Below are 12,620 nucleotides of genomic sequence, written 5' to 3'. Positions count from 1 at the left end.
TTCTTCTCTGCTCCCTCTGTTTTGCCCTTGATCTTCTGTGTTCACTCTCCCCTGCCGTTCAGCTTAACTCAGTTCCTGAATCTACCTTAAGGGCCAGGCGCTCTGATTCACCGAGCGAGCACAGGACACGAGGATGACCTCTGACTTCAGGAGCTCGTGTTCCACAGATTATGAATATAGGCGCCAGGAAAGCGGCTCCGTAGATAAAGTACTTCCTGCACAAGCAAGAGGACCACAAAAAGCTGGCACAGTGGCGAGTACCTAAAATTCCAACACTGGATGGCAGACACAGGAGGATCCCCGGGCTTTGCTGGTCAACCAGTCTAGCCAACTAGTCATCTCCAGGTCCCCTGAAGGGCGCTGCCTCAACCTAAGAAGGAGATGGAGTGGATAAGAGAGAGAGAGAGAGAGAGAGAGAGAGAGAGAGAGACACCCGATACCAACGCCTGGTCTCCATATATGTACTCATGTGTGCGCACGCAAAAACCATTCATGTGGAATCCTAGGAACAGGCAGCCACAAAAGAGAATTATTTTTTTTTCCATCATGAATTTTTGTTTGTTTGTTTGTTTTTTAGTCCACTAAAAATATATGTTTCTTCTCTGGATTTCCCCCAGTTTTTAGGGACATTTACATTTTCTTTCTTTTTTCTTTTTTCTTTTTTCTTTTTTAACCATGCCAACCCTGGAAATTTTTATTTTTATTAAACCAAGTATTCTATAGTAAAATGTAGGTTTTAAGCCAATCAGAGTAAAGTCAGCACACACCTACCAAGCAGAAATCATGTTTTCAGTAAAGATATGCTGCTTAGGTTCTGCATTCTGAGCCAAAAATATGTTGTTGGAATTTACATTTTTCCTCACATGTTCTATGTATTCCAGAAAAGGATATTTTCCTCCCCGTCCCCTGAGACTTGGTCAGCAGGTCCAGATATTATCTTGGATGGCCTTAACCCCACACACACCTCGGTTGTATCTGCTCCCAGCCCGATGGCTCTCCACCCTTCTTGTCAGCTCTGATTTCAGAGAGACTCTAGAGTCAGCCTCTGCTCTGTTAGTGATCTTGGGGAGTTCAACTCAGAGATCCAATTCAGACACCTTCTTACTGGGCTTGGGGGAAATGCTGTGAGAGCAGGGGTGCTGGCCAGCTTGCTCTGTAGCCTGACTTCCTCCCCAGCACCAGGACAGACTGACCCCTATGTTTGGAGCAAGGAGGAAGTCAACTTACTATCTGAGCAGAAAGAGAGGAAAACCTGAGTAGAGGTTGGACGAGGCGGGTCACACCTGTATTCCTAGCATTCAGAAGGTAGAGACAGGAGCATCAAGAGCTCAAGGCCAGCTGGAGAGATGGCTCAGAGACTAAGAGTGCTGCCTGCTCTTCCACAGGTCCTGAGTTCAATTCCCAGCAACCACATGGTGGCTCACAAACATCTATCATGAGATCTGGTGCCCTCTTCTGACAGTCAGACAGAACACTGTATACTAATAAATAAACAAATAAATCTTTTTTAAAAAGTTTAAGGCCAGCCTGGGCTACATGAAACTATGTATAACAACAACAACAACAACAACAACAATAATAATAATAATAAAAGAAAGAAAAAGAAAAGTGAACTAGAAAGAAAAAAAGAAGTGAGACAGAGAAGTGGTGCCATAGTTTCTGTGATAAAGTAGGAAGCGAGGAACTTGAGGGAAAAGGTACACTCAGCTCGCAGATCCCGATTGCCCATTGCGGCAGAGAAGTCACGGTGGCGGGGGCTTATGGGAGCTGTTCTCATCACATGCGCGTCCAGGAAAGAGAGATCAGTGAATGAGCACCCAGCTTACCTTCTCCTCCCGCGGTTCCCGGTCTCGGGCCAGGGAACGGTCCTGCCTACTGTACTGTACCCACACTCACAATGTGGTCAAGTTTACTTATCATTCTTTCCCCAGTGCTACAGTTCAGAGTAAAGAGTCTCAGCCGTTCTTCCGTGAAGTAGATGGTGCCCGCTGCTTTAGTGGACAGTGGGCAGTGTGGAGGGGTGTTGAGGACGAATGCATCTCATTGGCTGGGACTAGGATGTTGCCCGTGCTCTATTTGCATGGGGTGACAAGCTCACCTGTTACCGCCTAGGGTTACACGCTCTTGAGGCGGGCCCAGAAACAGGACAGAGCTTTGCCCCACACCTTTCATTCTCAGGATGAGATTTTTAAATCTCAAGTTTGAGATTTCCGGGGTTTGAACATGCTTTATGCCGGCAGTTCCGTGCCATTCCCTCCTCTGGAGGCAAGGTCCACAAGCCACGCATCTGAGTGCCTGCGGTAGAATCCCACAAGGTGCAGAGTGTCCCTTTACCTTTGAACACGGATGGCCCGGTGGATTTGACTACTTGGTTATAAGGGAGTGGTGCTACTTCGCTGCGATTAGGGGCTGTGGCCTTGTTGGAGGAAGTGTGTCACTAGGGGTGGGCTTTGAGGTTTCAAATGCTCAAGACAGGTCTAGTCTCTCTCTCTCTCTCTCTCTCTCTCTCTCTCTCTCCTCTCCCTCCTCAGTCCCCCTTCCCTTCCTTATCCTTTCCCCTCCCCCCCCATCCCTTCCCCTCCCTGCAGATCTGGATGCAGAACCTTCAGCTCCTCTGTCTGCCTGCCTGCTGCTGCCCTACTTCGCACCGTGCTGCTAATGGGCTGAGCCTCTGAAACTGTATGCCAATCCTAATTAAATGGTTTCCTTTATAAGAGCTGTTGTGGTGACGCTGTCCCTTCACAGCAGTGGAACACCGACTAAGGAGACTTTTAACAATTCATATGACCCTGTAGGGCATCTCAGTCTGTCTTAACAATCATACTGGGTAGACATGGCCTTCAGGCTGCAGGCGAGAGCTGGACTAAATTGTTGAAGGCAAAAACAACTGGGAAGTAGCCAGCTAGTTGGTTTGTAACTTACCCGGTCTGGGATTCTCTGTGCACCCCGTAGGGGCTACAAACTCATGATGCTCTTGCCTCAGCCTTCTTAGTGCTATCATGTCCGGCTATCACTGGTAGTTTTGCCAATGATAGCAAACTAAACTAAACTAAAAACAACTCAAATACAGCTATGAACTGAGGAGCAGAGTTTTAAAAAAAAATGTTATATGCTCCTGCCATGAACTGATTTCCACTAAAAAGAGGCAAGCTGTAATTCTATGTGATAATAAGAAAATTCAAATGAATTCTTTCTTTTGTTCCCGCTTATGGTTTTTCTGAATGGACAAAGGGACTCCCAGGGAGAAGCACACCTTCCTATGTGCAAACTGTCAAGATTAGAAGAGGAGGCACACTTGATAAGCAAATTGTAGTGCTTTCATACAGAAAAAAAAATGCAGAAGAAAAAAGCTAGTACAGATAATGACAGAAACAAAGCCAAAAATTATTGTGCTGGGCCAAAAAAAAAAAAAAAAAAAAGAGGCGGGGTGGTCGGAGGGCGGGGTGAGAGGCCAGACCCAATAAAAATAATACATTGCCGATAATAGTGTGCAACTTCCTGGGGCTGAAGGAACATTCTGTGTCTAGGTATGGATGGTGTTTACATAAGCGTGCACACGGTTAAAAGTCGATACACTTAAGCTTTGAGGATTTTTCGCTTGAATTTTCCTATAGTCATTTAGAAACGTCACACACTTGAGGTCTGGGGGAATGCCCTCTGTCTTGGCCTTCAGTGGTGGCTGAGGGGTGGCCTACACTCAGCGGAACTGTGTTCAGCAAACTTGCTGAAAATGGGGGAAGCTGCCATGTGAGGTGACAGCATCTCCACAGAGAGAGAGAGCAAAAAGAATCCTGGACCAAGGGGAGAAGTCTCTATATCTAACTCCTGACTGGGCTCGGGCATGCTGCTGGCCTGGTTGACAGGCGCTGCGGGCAGCTCACAAGCCTCTGGGCATGTCTGTGAGGCATCATCTAGATTGGAAGAAGCATCTTCACTGTGGGTAGCACCATTTGTGGGCCGGGGTCCCGGGTCCCGACATTTATCACTTGCTGATTCCTGGCTGTGAGTGCAATGCAACCAGCTGCCTCAAGCTCCTGCTGCTGTGACGTCCCCCACCACGGTGACTGTAAGCCTCAACAGTCACAACATGACTGTTCTCGGTAAGTTGCTTTTATCAGGGGTTTTGTCACAGTAACAGGACAATTAATACAGCTGCTACAGTGCCCCAAGGCCCTTGCCATAAAGGCTTGGTCCCATCCTGCGGCATTACTGGGAATCAGTACAACCTTTAAGAGATGGACCAGAGGTCCTGAATTCAATTCCCAGTGACCACATGGTGGCTCACAACCATCTGTATTGGGATCTGGTGCCCTTTTCTGTGCATGTAGGTGAGTATGCAGAACACTCTGTCGTGAAAAACAAACAAACAAAAGAACAGAAAAAAAAAAATATATATATATATATACCTGCCTCTGCCTCCTGAGAGTTAGAATTAAAGGTGTGCACAAGATGCCAGATTCTTGAGCAAACCAAAGAAGCGTGACTTACAATAGGACCAATACTATTGTATGTTCTCAAACACAATGGGTTGGCTTTACATGTAGCTTCCCACAGAAAGCCGATGCCTTGTATTCATATTTTTTTAAAACGCCATCAACTGGTGCAGAAAATACTGATTACCTGAGGTGTGAAAAGGGTGGATAATCTGCATTTTCATAGTATACACACCAACATCTCTGCATCCTATGTTCCCTTTAAATTCTAACCTGATGATTTGGATAGCCACTATATACTAGTTAGGTGTGTGTTGGGGGGGACGGGGCTGAAGAACAGGGCTACCCCAAGTCTGGCTTCAATGAGTGAATTTGCTGGTCGCTTTTGGTGGACATCTTCTGGTCTCAGGTGACCCTGGTTGCTGAACTGTAGCTAGCATGCTGTAGGATTGGGACAGGCTAAGCAGTGACAGCAGCATGCATGGCTGTGCCACTCCGTGGACGTTTTATGACCTCTTGCCACTGCTCTAAGCTTCGCTAGCAAACAGATGTGCTTTCCTTTATGTGACAGGAGAGAAAACAGGAACTCAGAGTGTGAGTGATTAGAGTGAGGCCCCCGAGTTCTTGGCTCACCGTGGAACCCAGAGCTTCTCTCTTCACACACTCCCACCTGTGACGTGAGCGCTCGGTCCCTGGATCCCCAGCATGTGACATTCTTGTTTCTGGGAGCACTTGAAAATATTTCAGATGCTAGATGCCCACTTTTAATTTTAGTGGCTCTTTGGGGCTTTGTGTTTTGTTTTTCATTTAGAAGGGTGTTAGAAAACAACGCATTGGGGCTGGAGAGATGACTCTGTGGTTTGGAGCGCATACAGCGTTTGGGTCCCAGCACCCACATCGGGAGTTTACATCTTCCTGTCACCTCAGCCCCAGGGCATCTTCTGGCCTTCACAGGCCCTACACTCACATGCCCCACACCCTCCCCCTAACACCCCTATAAAACCCACACATACAGTTCAAAACAAACAAACAAAAAATGCCATATCATTAAATTTTTAAAAAGAAAAACAACATGTAAAAACTCCATGGCTACTGTTTAAGTCTAAAATTTTTAAAAAGAATTGACTTAATGTCTTTTAAAAAAAACTGTCTGTTGATATGGAAAAATACGACAAGCATTTGAAAACCTTCACAAACACCTGACGTTTTGGGACAGCTGAATCCAGATCACACTCTCCTGTGTCTACTGGTTTCATGAAGACAAAGCTGGATCAAGGTCGCCCTAAGCCTCCAGCACTGTGACCCACCCCTTGAGCAACTGGTACCCTCTGAGTGAGGAAAGAAGTGAACTATGTCTACAGACGGTGTAACAATAGGCAAAATCTCATTTTATCCTGCTTCTAGCATCTCCATCCTAGGCACTCAAGGCTTGCTCTTGGGGATCTGCTAGCATTTTCTCCAAGTGAATGGCTTGTCATAGGTTGCAGGTGTGTTAGTTAGGCCAATACTATTATTTTTGTTTGTTTTACCTTGTGAATTTCAGTGTCTTTAGATAGGATGTGTAAGCCTGGACTTTTGAAACCTCAAAGCTCACAACTTCTCCAACAAAGACACACCTCTGTCAACAGGGCCACACCCCCTAAACCTTCCCAAACAGTCGACCAACTGTGGAACAAGCATTCAAATATATGAGCTTATGCTGGGGGCTGGGGGAGGGAAGGCATTCTCACCTAAACCACCGCAGGGCACATACTAGTTCGCCTTGCCCTTTTCTTCCCCTATAGGAACAAACTTGGTAATTACATTAGTGCAAGTTTGCAAACCCTGGCTTAAAAGGTTTCCCTTCCCCAGTGGCTCAAAAGGCTGGCTCTTCAATCATAGATTTTGGTGGCATACTGCTTGGATTCCCAGGGAGCCATCCACATGTCTAGCATGCCTTTGAATCTAGCGTAAAAAGAATTTCTCCCTGCAGGAGAAAGCGCGGCCGGACGGAGCCCAGCCAGCAGATGGCGCTCGCACAACTTTGGAAGCTCCTTTGTCAATTCAGTGGCTGCTCCGAAGTTTTCAGGCTTGGAGTATAGCGACACCTGGTGCCTGGCAAATTGTTACCTGATTTCATTTTCTCCAGCTCCAACCAGGTTCTTCTGCGTCAAGGCCTCTTGGAGGCAGGACACTTCACACACATCCTGAAAGCTCCTGTCCCGTGCCCAGGTCTACCAGTGTGATCGCGCTCTTTTACCAGTTCACCACTTCTTGCTACTGAGGTTTAAATGTCCCCAGCAAACTCGGGCTGAAATTGAATGCCCCTTGTAAGACCCTAAGAGAACGGGCCACCTCCTAAAGGATCACTATTTCCCAAACCCGAGTAGATGGGGGACATTTCACATCTCTCCACAACAGCACTTCCATTGCACCTTTCAAGACTCGACGGTTGCAGACAGTCTACAATCCCTCTAAGAACAGAGCATCACTTTTGAGTCACTAGTTTTCTAGACAGAGACATCTCTGGTGGCTTCTAGTTAATCTTTCTCACTCTAATGGCCCTCATTCACTCCATAGGTTAGAGAACCAGTGTGTGGATTCTGTCAGAGAGTAGGTATGTCTAGTCTAGCGTGTACTAACACTTAGAGAAGCACCACAGAGTAGTTGCAGGACGCCCTGGACCAACTGTGAATCAGATGGAAGGTAAAACTCCCTTGGTCACATGACCTCCACAAACCTCTTAACACTGGCTGCAGGACTACAGTGACTTTTTGCGGGGGGAGGGGGGAGTTCTGGGGAGGGACAGGGGAGAGTGACTCAGATATGTCTTTGGGAGTGCACAGGAGATCTTCCTCAAGGGGGTGCCCCCTCCCCACTTCATTCAAAGGAATCTGGATCCATACACTGAGACAAGTCTGAGAGTTCATTCAAGGGTCATGATTCTACTTTTGCAGTGAGTTAAACTTTTGGTTGGTTAAGCCAAAAGATTTTATAAGTCAAGAAAAAAGTAGTAAATTTTCTTTTTTTTTTATTTCTACTTTATTTTTATTTTTTTTAATTTACATAAACTCTCATTTAATTTAAAATTTGTGCATACACTAGGCAACTTGTATCTGGTTTTTTTTTTTAATTTTTAAAATTAATTTATTCTTGTTACATCTCAATGGTTATCCCATCCCTTGTATCCTCCCATTCTTCCCTCCCTTAAATTTTCTACCTATCCCACCTCTAGGAACTTCATGATCACCTAGCCCTAGGCAGGGGTCTGGTTATTGCTTTGTCTCTGCTGTCTACTATGGCAGCAATGCCTGCTTTACCTCTGACGGGTTCAATGCTGACACTTGGGTCCTGTCATTCCCAGCGCCAATTGCTTTCATTGTATTTAGGTTTACCAGTTCCGGAGCCCAAGTTCCAATGTCAGGCCAATCCACAGAGAAAAGCCATCAGCCACAGAGCCCTTCCAGGTCACTAATCTTCCCCTACAGGTCTTTCTCTGAGACGTAATGAAAGGCCTGTGTCCTGGACCCTCCTGAAGTAGGTAAGTTAGCTACATCTGTAGGTGATGCGCCCACTCCAGTGTTTAAGTCTCCCTGAGCCTAAATCAAGAGGGATCAGGCACCTCCAGTTCACTCAGAGTCACCCCCTTTTCGGATCATGCTTCAGTCAATCAGAGAGAGGAGGAGACATATTTATCTTCCCTCAAGCTTGGATTAAAGGCCAGCTCTCTTCTCAATAGGCCCGTTTCAGTGAATTTAGCCTGTCTCAATTGCTGGTTCCTTCTGCTGTTACCTCGCACTGGGAATACCCATTTCCATATATGCTTCTCTGATTTCTGCTTGGTTGGGATTTTCCCGCATTCGATTCATTGATCTTATATGCAGGATCCCAGAGTTTGGCATGGTGGTGCATGCCTTTCATTCGGGCACACTGGAGGTTAAAGCAAAAGGACCACAGATTCCAGGCCATCCTGGGACACATAGTGAGTTTGTTTGCATTGATTTGTTTTAGTGTTGCTCGAGTGCTTTGTTTGTTTTCTTATTTTTTGAGACAGTGTATCTGTGTAGTCTAGACTGGCCTCAAACTCATGAAGTTTTAACCTCATTCACCTGAGGCCTGATATTGTGTGTGTCTTACTACTTTCAGCTGCTACATAGCAAATTTGAGGTCAGCCTGGGCTATATAGTAAGACCTTAACATACACACGTATACACACACACACACACACACACACACACACACACACACACACACACACACACAAACCAAAAAACAAAACCAGATTCCATTTTCCAATCAGTGACCCCAATTTAACAGTAGACATCTCACAAGGCTGGGGCTTGACTTTAGTTGTGATTCAGCCCATCAAGCATGAGAAGGATTTGTGCTTTGACATAAAAGTCTCCCTTCCAGTTCATCTAGAGTTTTTAGTTCATGGATTGTCTGAACCAGCACCTCAGATCTCCAAGTTCATTTTTTTTTCTCTCTCTCAGCAATTTGAGAGCAAACCAACAATGCTATTTTATCACTTAATTCTCTGATAAGATTTGGTATGTTCAGGGTCCTTAATTTTCTAAATGTTTGGAAGTCTAACATAATCACTAAGTTTCTTGCTCTCTCTCTCTCTCTCTCTCTGTGTGTGTGTGTGTGTGTTTGTGTGTTTGTGTGTGTGTGTGATGTGTGTGTACGAAGATGCATGTCCCCATTCTTGCACACAGGGTTGTTATAACTGCACACCAGATATGTAAACACTAGCAAGCAGGAAGTTGATAGTGGATTGCTTGGCTCCGCAACTTCCAAAATCTGTCAACTGAGAGTAAATCCTGCTGAGCATGGTGGCTCACACCTGGGATCCCAACGCTCAGAAGGCAGAGGCAGAAGGATTGACACAATTTCCAGGCCAGTCAGGGCTACATAATGAGACCTTGTCTCAAAACAAAACATGAGTGAGTGCCGTGATTTTTCTCTGACAGATCATCTGCCATCTGAGCTGACTATGGGCCTTACCAAGGACATTTTATGAGATGCAGTCTTCCCTTGATAATGGGTCCCCTTGTCTGTTTGTCACTTGTGCAATCGTGGTGTCTGCATGCTGTCTGCATGGTGTCTAACCTGTGAACATTCTGGGCTTGTCACCTAATCTGTGTTTTAAGACAGTGTTGGTGAAAGCATGCTTTTAATGGGTAACTGGCCAAGGATTCAGAATTGTTTTGCATTTTTCCCTTTCTGGTAGACCCTAACCATCTTACTTCCAGGTTGTTGAAGGCACTGATGCTGAAAAGCAGGCACCTGGAGAGGGATGGAAGCATGGCACCCCATGTACCTTGCCCTGTGTGTTGTCTCATAGGCCTTCTTATACTCCTGACTTAAGCAAAACACCTTTGTGAGTTTCTCAGGTCACATTAGCAAATTATAAACAGGAAGGTAGGGGGCTGGGGAACCCCCAGTTAGGTAGCTAAGTTAAGTGAACCATGACTACCCGGGGATCTGCTGATAAAGAGAGGCACATGAAGGAAGTACAACATTATAGGACTAAAGGCCTAAAGACTAAAATCTGATGTAAACTCGGAGTCACTAGAGTTAAATTTCAGGACACTGATTGATGTCAGAATTGGTTGGTCATGAGAGAAAAAAAGAAATCCCGCCAGTATCACTGAAGGAATCTGCCTTAACATTTACCATTAAAAAGTTAAATAAAATAGCCTCAAGAAGAGTGAACTGATAGAGAATTTAGCTACCTCTTAAAGGAGAAGTAAACTACTGCATGCCTTTAATGCCAGCACTTGGGAGGCAGAGTCAGGCAGATCTCTGTGAGTTCAAGGCCAGCCTAGGCTACATATGAGGTTCAGGCCAGTCGGGGCTACAACATAAGACCCTGTCTCCAAAACAAAACAAAGTTTAGACATACTCTCATAGTATAGTATTCTGAATGTTCAGTATCTAACAGAAATATTTCTACACACACACACACACACACACACACACACACAGAAACTAGAAAACTATAGCTCATCATCAAAAGGAATACTCGATGTGGGAGCTAAGCCTCTAATCCTAACACTTGGGTGGTTGAGGTGGAAGGGTCACAAGTTTGAAGGCAGCCTGAGATACAGAATAAGATTTTATCTTAAAATCAAACAAAGCAAAATAAAACCAGTTAATAGAAATGGACACAGCTAATTGAAAAACAAGTAGATAGTGTGACACTCCATATGTTAATAAAGGGAATCTTTAGAATTTTAATGTAGGAGCTGGGCTGTTGCTGAATTGGCAGCGGCCTTGCCTGTTGTACTCTCGGTTCAACCCCCAGGACCAGGTGAAGAGTGAGAGAGAGCTAGGGTAGCAGAAAGGTCATTGATTGCTTTGGTCTAAGCTTCGACGTGTGTCTTTAACAGACAGGGCAAAAGTGAAGATGGAAAAGCTCATGGCATAGCAAGCTGTATATCTGACCAGCCAAGAAGCCAGGGGTAGAGCGATAACTGCTCAATTTCCCAAACACGGCAGTAGCAACTGGCATGATAAGGAAGTGTTTCTGAGGTAACCCCATCCTCACCAGCCAGCTATTTTTAGATTCTCCTCCCCAGGCCTCTGTGTGTGTGTGTGTGTGTGTGTGTGTGTGTGTGTGTGTGTGTGTATGTGTGTTTGTGTTCTCTCTCTGTCTTTCACTCTCTCTGTTCCCATTAATATACTTACTCTGTTTTAAGAAATGAAAGTTACCTGACACCAGAGTAAAAATATAAAGCCTTTCAATGTACATAAATCTCTTTGACAAATGGAAAACATGAATATGAGCAAAAACCAGAACCTACGCAGCATGCTAGGTACTATAGAATACCAATGAATAAACTTGAAACCGCGGGAAGGAAGGTTATCTAAAGTGAGTGTCAGAGGAAGGAGAACCGGGGTGTGGGGTGGACAACAAAGTAACCAGCGAATCTTCCCGAACACAGTGAGCTGCAGGAGAATAGCAGGGAAACACTTCCGTTGAAAATGCCGAGTGAACAGATGTTCCCACCTCACTCTGTCTGGCGGGAGAATATGAAGCTCAGGAACATGGGAACGTTGGAGATACTATGTGAGGATTGTGTACCGCCAAAAGACGTTGTGCCATCAGATGACTCAAAGGACACACCGTTTACCATGGCCCTCAAGGGCGCGTTGGCAAAGGGGCACTAAAACCATTCAGATGCCCAGTGTGGCTCTTCCATACTAGGGCCAATGGCATGAGAGGCAGGCTTCTGGTATACGTGGGAGTGATGGCAGTTACGAAGCTAAAGACTGGGGGGACGTAGCTATCTGGAATCCACACAATCATGTCTGGCAACAGCAGGACATCTTGTGAGGCTTGGCCGGCCGGGATTTGTAGATCTGGCTAGTAGAGGACATCATCTCGGGAGGGCGGACAGATAAGACGCTCTGAGCTATAGCAGACAAAGTGAAGAAGGCTGAGGAAGGCTGTCCCAGTGAAAGGTCAGGGTCCTTTGCTCCATTCCCAGTCTTGAGTAAAACTCTGGATTTAGAATCTATTGGCTGAATGTGCAGCCAATTCCTTGAAGGAAAGATTGTATAATCTTATAAAAAAACTATGTGTTTGAACGATGAACTCAATCTGTCTGGCTCTAATGCCACGGCCCTAATGATGAGTTTATTTTGGAAAGAAAATTATATTTACTCTGTGTGTGTGTGTGTGTGTGTGTGTGTGTGTGTGTGTGTGTATACAAGCTAATGAATGCATGGGCTCAAACGCCATGGCCTGAAGGTGGAGATCAGAGGACAGCTCCTGGGAACTGGTTCTCTCCTTCCATCATGCAGGTTCTGGGGACTGAACTCAGGTCCTCAGCCTTGCCAGCAAGCACCTTTGTTCACTGAACCACCTTGCCCCCTGTCTGGCTATAATTTTCTATGTTCATTTTCTTTCTCTTGGCCACGGGGTTAGCCCATTCCTTATGTAGCCTCATGACTGCATCAATTACATGTCAATTTATAAATGTCTTCCAAAAGTTCCTACATGTGGGTGATCATGTGACCAATGGTCCAAGCATATGTGGAGAGGAAGATGTGTGTAGACCTTGCATTGTGATAGTGCTGATGCTGTCTTAATGTTACACTTGTAATCCCAGCATTCAGGAAGCTGAGGCAGAAGGATTGCTGTGAGCTTGAGTCTAGCCTGGGCTACATAGTAAGAACCTGCCCCGCCCCCGACACACA

Source organism: Acomys russatus, chromosome 6 (assembly GCF_903995435.1).
Source record: "Acomys russatus chromosome 6, mAcoRus1.1, whole genome shotgun sequence".
Lineage (NCBI taxonomy): Eukaryota > Metazoa > Chordata > Mammalia > Rodentia > Muridae > Acomys > Acomys russatus.
Note: the sequence above shows the minus strand (reverse complement) of the source record.